Source organism: Haemaphysalis longicornis, unplaced genomic scaffold (genome assembly GCF_048455015.1).
Source record: "Haemaphysalis longicornis isolate Haplotype H1 unplaced genomic scaffold, Haemaphysalis longicornis Haplotype H1 scaffold_1, whole genome shotgun sequence".
In the NCBI taxonomy this organism is placed as follows: Eukaryota; Metazoa; Arthropoda; class Arachnida; order Ixodida; family Ixodidae; genus Haemaphysalis; species Haemaphysalis longicornis.
Window position 1 is genome coordinate 438,480,793 of NW_027526203.1, and position 8,127 is coordinate 438,488,919.

Sequence of the window (8,127 nt, forward strand, 5' to 3'; positions counted from 1 at the left end):
AGCCGAGAAGCTGGTGGAATAAGGAAATAAAAGGGGCTATTGAACAGCGAAGAAAGGCGTCGAGAGAACATAGAGAAGCAAAAAGAACGGGTATGGAACCGGAGGTAGTGAAGGAAAAGTGGGATGTCTACCGTGGGAAAAAACTAGAAGTGCAGAAAATGGTGCAAGCAAAGATAAAGCAGAAAAGCGAACAATGGATGGCAGAAATACGGAAGAAGGACAAAAGCGCATCCAAGAAGTTTTGGAACCATGTAAAATCACTAAGCTCAAAAAACGATAACCATCAAAAATTCCTGATTGATGAGGAGGGGGAACATTTAGAAGGAGAGCACGCGTTGCCGCATATTCATCGAGTGATTAGTGAGAAGTTTAGGACAATAGTGGTAGGGAAACCTGCACCGATAACATCAGCGCCACAAAAGACTGCGGAAAGGGAAATAAGTTTGAGCAACCTTGATTGGAAAAAAGCAGAGCAAAAGGTTTCCCCCCACACAGCAGTGGGCCCGGACGGAATACCAATGCAACTGATAAACCTACTTGGACCTAAAAGTAAGGAATCGTTTATGAGGGCAATAGATAAGGTGATAGAAACCAAACAAATACCAGAGGACTGGTTAGAAAGTAGGATGAATTTAATATATAAAGGCAGAGGAGACAAAGCCAGTATTGATTCATACAGACCACTCACAGCAACGTCAGTGGTGTATAGATTCGTAATGCAGGCAATAAAATCAGAAATTCAAGCATGGATGGAAGAAAATGAAATACTTGGGGAACTGCAGAATGGATTTAGACAAGACAGGCGACTGGATGACAATCTGTTCGTGATAACGCAATGCATTGAAATTGCGAAAGCACAGAATCGACCACTATGGATTACGTTCTTGGACATTAAAGGGGCATATGACAACGTAAACAGAGAACGGCTGTGGAGAATGCTGAAACTCCAGGGATTAGATGACGAGTTAGTACAGTTCCTTATAGCAATCTATAAAGACAATAGAGTTCACCTTACTTGGGAAGGACAGAAATGCGCCCAGCAGGTCAACATCCATCGGGGACTGAAACAGGGATGCCCTTTGAGCCCAATACTGTTCATGTTTTACATGGCAGGGTTAGAAAAGAAACTGGAAGAAAGTCAAGTAGGGTTTAGCCTAACTCATATGCTGCAAGGCGAAGTGGTACAACAGCATATTCCGGGAATGTTATACGCAGACGACATTGTTCTTTTAGCTGATAACCAAACCGATATGCAGCGGCTAATAAATATTTGCGGCCAGGAAGCCACTGACCTCGGGTTAAATTTCAGTGCAGAAAAATCAGGAATAATGGTTTTCAATGGCGCTACCACCGACGTAGTGTCTATCCAGCAAGGCGAATTACCTAGAGTGAAGGAATATAAATATTTGGGAGTGTGGATAAACGAAGGGGATAACTACTTAAGTACTCACGAGGAGCAACTTAAGGTTAAGGGAAAGCGAAACGCATCTATAATGAAGCATAGAGCTCTGTGGGGGTATAACAAATATGAAGTAGTAAGAGGAATGTGGAAAGGAGTAATGGTTCCGGGTCTCACGTTTGCGAATGCTGTACTCTGCTTAAAATCAGACGTTCTATCAGGCCTTGAAGTAAACCAGAGAACGGTAGGACGTTTGGCCTTAGGCGCGCATGGAAAAACAACTAACGAAGCAGTTCAGGGAGATATGGGCTGGGCGTCGTTTGAAGTTAGAGAAGCTCAGAGTAAAATATGCTTTGAGATGAGGTTGAGGGCAATGGATCAACGAAGGTGGGCAGCTAAGGTTTTTAGGTACCTATAGTTGAAAAGCGTGGACACGCAGTGGTTAAGAAAGACTAGAAGGCTAACGATGAAATACGGAAAGAACAGTGGGGAATCCAAAACAGCCAAGGTAACCAAAAAAGAGGCAAGGCAGATTGAAACGAATGAATGGAGGGAAAAAATGGAAGCTAAAACGTCATTAGAGATGTACAGGGCTGAGAACATGAACATCAGAAAGGAAAATTTCTACGATAATTCCCAGAGCAGTGCTTTGCTTTTTGAGGCTAGAGCAGGTTGCCTGCGAACTAAGAGTTTTGTGGGGAAGTATACACAAAATGATGGGGTATGTGTGGTCTGCGGAAAAGAAACAGAAACTATGCGGCACATAGTGTTAGAATGTGAGGGTATCCATCCAAATCTACATGAAGGGAATATTGGGCTTCCAGAAGCCCTATAGGTTTTAAGGGTATCACAGAGGAAGTTAACTTCAAGGCTGTCGAGGGGACGAAAAGAAGATTAGAATGCTGGTGGACGAAAAGCAGAGAGGGGAATATTGCCTAGGACAGTTACCACCTGTAACAGGGAAAAGAAAGTATTTCGGGCCTAATAAGCGTTAGTGCCTGCCCTAAGCAGCGCTAGTATTAAACCAAGAGTGTAAAACATGGTTATATTAGTCCTTTTTGGTAAGATGACATGTCATCACCCCGCTTCAAAGGGGAAACCGATAGGAATCATCATCATCATCAAGCCGAGGTCTCTTGATGTTGTTTGTTCGTTTTTTGCGTTCTGTGCCCGCCGCCAGGGCTCTTCCTCCCAAGTGTTTTGTGTGAAAGCGCTTCGGACGCGGCGATGCCCTGGCCCCCTTTTTTCTAAGAAGCGCATGCGGAGTGTGTCTGCGCGCTGACCGACCGGGAAGAGCGGATGTTGAGGGGTGCGAGCCATCGTCTCGGCTTGTGTTACCGTGGCCGCGGCGTTCCATTCTCCCTGTGGCCTCTGCGCTGGTCGCGTTCGGGCTCCGTGTCCTCAGTGTTCTTCAGACGACCTTCCGTTTTTTTTTCCCCTGTTTACTTTAGTGTGTTTTGTCTAAACTACTTTCTTTACACCCATGGTCCTCCAAGCGCGCGTTTTCGGGTTCGGCCTTGTATCTGTGTTTGATTTTTCCTTTTCACTTTGGCGGGAACATGTCTGATTGGAGCTAAGAAGCGTCTCCCCGATTGGCTGCAGAAAGCCTTGTTCCATTGCGTCCACACGCTCCAGGATGCGCTTTTTCCCCCAATACGTCCCCCACCGGACCGCTTGAAGCGAATATAACGCGGCGCCTCTGGCTAGTGGGGGCGGGCGGCCTGCACCTGGGCTCACTTCAGAAACTCTGCCGCTCGTCGTCGTGCCCTCCCGCCGAGAGACCGCGATCCCGTCAGCCATGTCCCGCTAAGTACCCTTGCTCTATTGACTGTTTTTCTCATCTATGTAATAAGTGTAATTGATTCAAGTTTGTATGTGCGAAATGTCATCAATGTTACCCGTAAATTAAATCAGTTAACTTTAAAACCTCGTCAACGCCTTGACTGCTTCACTCCGATCGGCATGCTACCGTAGCGGCAGATATGTGACCAAATTACGCCGCTACAATATGTTGCTCGGTGCATGGCAAAACGTCTAGGAAGAGTGGTTACGCATCTTTTGACGACTGCCGTTTGGGAGTTGTTTCTACGCGAAAACGTGAGTGCCCAGTCCGTATAATCGGCGAGGTAGTGCCTGAAGCCGCTGTTGTGCACAGCGCATGAGCAGAACCCCTGCAGCCGGCCACGGCACGCCCAGAAAAAGCGGCGTAGGAGTGGCGTAGGCATCCCGTACTTGCCTATTTAAAACATGCTTGTGCAAAGGTTGACCCGCAGAATAGGAGGAGGCGACGCGGGAATGCGACGACCCAACGTTGCACCTAACGTCGCGTTTTCAGGTTTAACCTAGTCACCAGTTACCCGCAACTCGACGTGCAGTGAACACGCGTTGCTTGACATGTCGCAACACCCAACTTGAAGTTTATTTAACGTTAGGCCTAACCATAGGTCGTTGGGTCTAACGGCACGCTTGTGGGTCTATAGCCGTCAACTAGTACCCATTAGAAAAAGTATCCATGGTACTTAACGTATACTTCAAGCTGCAGGTGCCGCTGACGCCGTAAGACATCAAAGGAAACGTTAGGCCTATAGCTTCGGCGCTCTGGCACATATCCAAGAGGTGTTGTTGTTAATGTGTTCAAAAGATACGTACCCGCGGAGTTGCACACACGCATAGTGATGTAATCGACCACGCCTTATGCACAGGAATGTATGCTGCTGCAACGAGCGTTGCTACAGACGCTGCTGTGATCGGTTTATTTTTTATTGCTGGGTGCACATATGCACCCAGCAATCAAAAAATAAACCGATCAATCAACTTGCAGCACGGGCGCTGTATTCAGAGTACAGCACCCGTACTCTGGATCGTCTGTACGTACTCTATCAGCCAGCTCTGAGGCTTCTTATAATTCTTTAGTACCGAGAAACGTGAACCAAGAGCATATATCGGAAGCCAGCGGAGGAGACGACCCCGGAGCACACGACACCACCGAAACTGATGCCTGAAGCACACCAGAAAACGACTGCAGGACCGTAATTTACTGCAACCGCCACGCCGAGACCCCCCGAGCCATCCCGAGGGCTTGAGGAGCCGACAGACGCCAGTGTTTATGCCTACAAGTTTTCATGCCAATTCGGATGGTTCGGTTTTCAGACTCTCAGTGGCGCGTAATCATCGTGCAGGGAGTCGCCCCACGCCCGCACACCGCGGCGGAACGTTCTCATGAGTGTTATCTCTTAATACTGAAACTATATCAATGTAACCGAGTTTTCCAGTAATTAAACCTTTTGAATTTCCCAAAACGAAGTCACTCCCAGTTTGACCTCAATATGAGCCACGACGTTAACAACTTTGAAGCCTAGAAAAAGTGTTACAAACCCGCAGCGTACAGCACGTACCCGCAATGACGTATCGGCCAACGTTTTATAAGCCCAAAACGTATGCTGCTTTTACACAGTATTTCACTGTTGGAGCAACCAAACAGCATAAGCAAAGCATTATTATCGCGGAACCCGATTAGATGTTTTTATTCTATTGGGTAATTTGATTCGGTCCACTCAGCATTTCTTGGGCTAGTTCCGTATAGTCGTTGGCCTTGAACTTTGGCGTTTAACTCAGTTTACATCGGACTAAGCTTCGCGTTCAACCATCTTTCCTTAAAAAAGGGACTTCGATTTTTTTTTCTTGAGGACCTAAAGGGAGGCTGCGTGGACACAAATCACGTTCTCCAAACGTTTTGAATTTTCATCAACAACGAGGTGGCTTTAATATGCGTATTGCCGCTAAAACCGGCGTATATAGTCCGCGCCGACGCCATATACCAGTCAAGCATTTACTTGCACCCCGTACAAAAAAAAGCTAAATACCTCCACCCGCTGCCTGCACCCCCCCCCCCCCCTCATTCCACTTTTTTTTTTTTTTTGTACAGTGCACTGCCCTTGGTGTCGTGAAACTGCCAGCGTTCAAAACTAATTGTGAGCAACCTGCAAAATACGAACAATCTGAGCTATACGGGGCACGTTAACTTATCGTGAGGCCAATAACGTACGGACTAAAGGCAACGTTAGTCTTGTATCAGCTTACGCGTGCCAGGGTCGGGCACGTTGTATCAGGCAAATGTACCCCTTGGAGAATTTTCAGACTTAGCAGTGTACCACTTACGTTGTTTCAATTCGCGAAATTGCGAGTAAAAGTGTGCGGCTATCACGGTTTGACAGCATATTTTCTGACCTGAAACCATGAAGATTTATGACCTCCGGAATGGTTCATGCTGAGTATATTCAGGTTTACTCACGGTATTAGAAGATGACCGACTCCTATTTGATTGGGTAGCTATATATTATGGCTAGTGCATCGAAAGCCGAATATCTCTATTTCCATTGCAAAAGCAGTAGTAGAAATAAAGCTGAAGGTCTCAACGGTTGACACAGGACGAGTCTTTGATCTCGTTTGACGTCATCACTGCGCGCACATGTTTCTCGTCTCTCTTCGGAAGTTGTTTCCTTTTGTAATGCTTACTATTTATGGTAGGATGCTGGCCTTTCGTATTTAGGATTATTCAGCTCGTGCTTCGGAGAGACATATGGAGAGGTCAGCGCAGTGTATTTACCCGCCAATGCCCTATGAAGAAGTGCATCTTGGAAAGTGGAACTGTATCGTAAAAAAGCGAAGTTTATGCTTTCTCCTATACATGCTTATGCACGATGCAACTTCTAAGAGCGTTTGCCTGACCCCACATTAGAGCCGCGTCTGTATGTGCACTCGGAAGACAGTAATCGGGAAACGCGACCAATAGATTTGTCAGAGGGCGTGCAGTAACTGGCAGAAACTTCTTTGGACATAAACGTGCTCGTCAAAGGTGAAAATGGGTTGATGGAGCTCCAAAACAACACAGCGATGAAAGCAACGTTTGCCGCTGTAAGCCTCGAAGCCCTTTGGCATTTGTAGAGTTGATAACTGCAAAGCTAATGTTACAGTGTTGTGTGCGTATGCATGTGGGCCTACTTTTTCCACACAAAAAAGCACGTACCGGATAAGGTTAAATGTGGCCGCAGATATGCGTCTCCTTAAGTGCGACTTTGCGACATATTAATGAACGGACTAGAACGAGGCGATGTCGCAATTCTGCAAACTACATCTACCTGTTTTACCCTTTAGTTGTAATAATTTACTTATCCCCCCCCCCTCCCTCCACTGAAAGGGGTCCCCTTTCGCTTCCACCGCTCAACAAGGGGTCCACGGCACATCCGCGGCCGAGGACCGTTGACTTAAACAGTAACCGTGCGGCAAAAAAAAAAGACGATGACGAAGAGAACACGAAACGACATGGCGCCTGTATTGGTCGTTGCAGGTCTTCTTCTTCGTGGAGTGTTTAGTACCGTTCGTTTTGTTTTTGTTTTTTGTTTTTTTTTTTCAGATAAAAGGAAAAGGCTAAATTCTAGCAGCCCCCGCCCACAACCAAACACCAAGTTTTCAAAGCCCACCCCAAATATAAATTTTGGATAAACAACTCCGCTCAACGCTCTAAATTCCAGCTGTTAGGACCGCTTTCACTGTAAAGCAGTGTGCTAGGTGTTCGTAAGAAATTTCTGAGGCCTCTACCGGCAAATGAAAGGGCAACCTCAGCAGCTGCACAGAAATATGCTCAAGGTTTCGGTAAAGTTCCCCTCCTGAATTTTTTCGCTTGCAAAAAACAAGACCAGTAAAAACGATAAAAACTGTGGTTGATTTCTCTGTCATAGGAATCGGTAAAACACGAGAGTGAATTGTGCAGCGAAATCTGCAGCTGAGCATGATTTGTGGGTAGGCGGCTGTCTTGTGGGTGTGCTGGGCGAGTGACGTCCCGCTGGCGGGTCGCTTCGACAAAGGTGTACTGGCGCCATTTCCATGACGGTAGACGTCAGTGAAATCTCGGTTATCCCGGCATAAAACACTTTCGTGATAAAATATAAAACCCGAAAACGAACTAGAATCAGTCCAGAATCGAGCAGCTAGATTTATTGATTCCTCATATTCGTACTAAAGGTTGCTTCCCCGCAAGAAGACCCTGTTCGCAGGGGTGCACCCTTTACGAACCGCTTGCTTCGTTGTACCGGCGGCACTTCCGTGACGGATATGACGTAAGTGAAATCTTCGTGAATCCCGGAATAAAGCACCTTCGTATTAAAAATAAATTTAACGCCTCAAATTTTTTCCAGCAACACCGTTAGATCCGTTTTGAAAACGTGACATGACGACACACAATCCTTGCGGAGCCCCGACGTGAGCTCCACCGGCAGACCTGCATAAAGACAACCACGCCGTGGACTGCATCGGAGGGTGCAGCGGGATTACGCGTGAAGCACCGCCTGAACGCCTGCTCCTGTTCCCGCTTGCACAGGTTTGTACGAAATTCGTTGAAGTGGTGGTAGCTTTATTATTGCCCTGCGTGCTCGCCAAAAACTGTATTCCTGCTGCTTGCAGTGTTGTTTTGCTTGTTATGGCTGGATGTAGTTGAGCGCAATTCTGTCTTAGGAGAAGTCACGAACCACTTGTGCGGCGTACAAGCAACAACTAGGAAGATCAAAGTTCCGCTGTCATGGCTGAAAACGACCGCGAATGCTAGGTTTTCTGAAATTCCGATCGCCGAAACTTAACAGTCGAAGATGCGAGGGAAGTGAATGTTGACAGCGCAACAAGAAAAAAAAATATGATTTTGAAGGTATCGGAGCCGTCGGAGGAAACTTGCTGTT

General features: G+C 46.7%; 1 protein-coding gene across 1 annotated transcript in view; it reads right to left on the bottom strand.

The window, feature by feature from the left end:
* LOC144155811 (monocarboxylate transporter 5-like) overlaps positions 1-5,800 on the bottom strand; it is a 132,925-nt gene extending 127,125 nt beyond the window's left edge. Inside the window, exon 1 of the mRNA XM_077687487.1 lies at positions 5,691-5,800. The gene's annotated coding sequence lies outside the window, so the exon portion shown is untranslated. The remainder of the gene's footprint in view (positions 1-5,690) is intronic.
* Between the last annotated feature and the right edge of the window lie 2,327 nt (positions 5,801-8,127).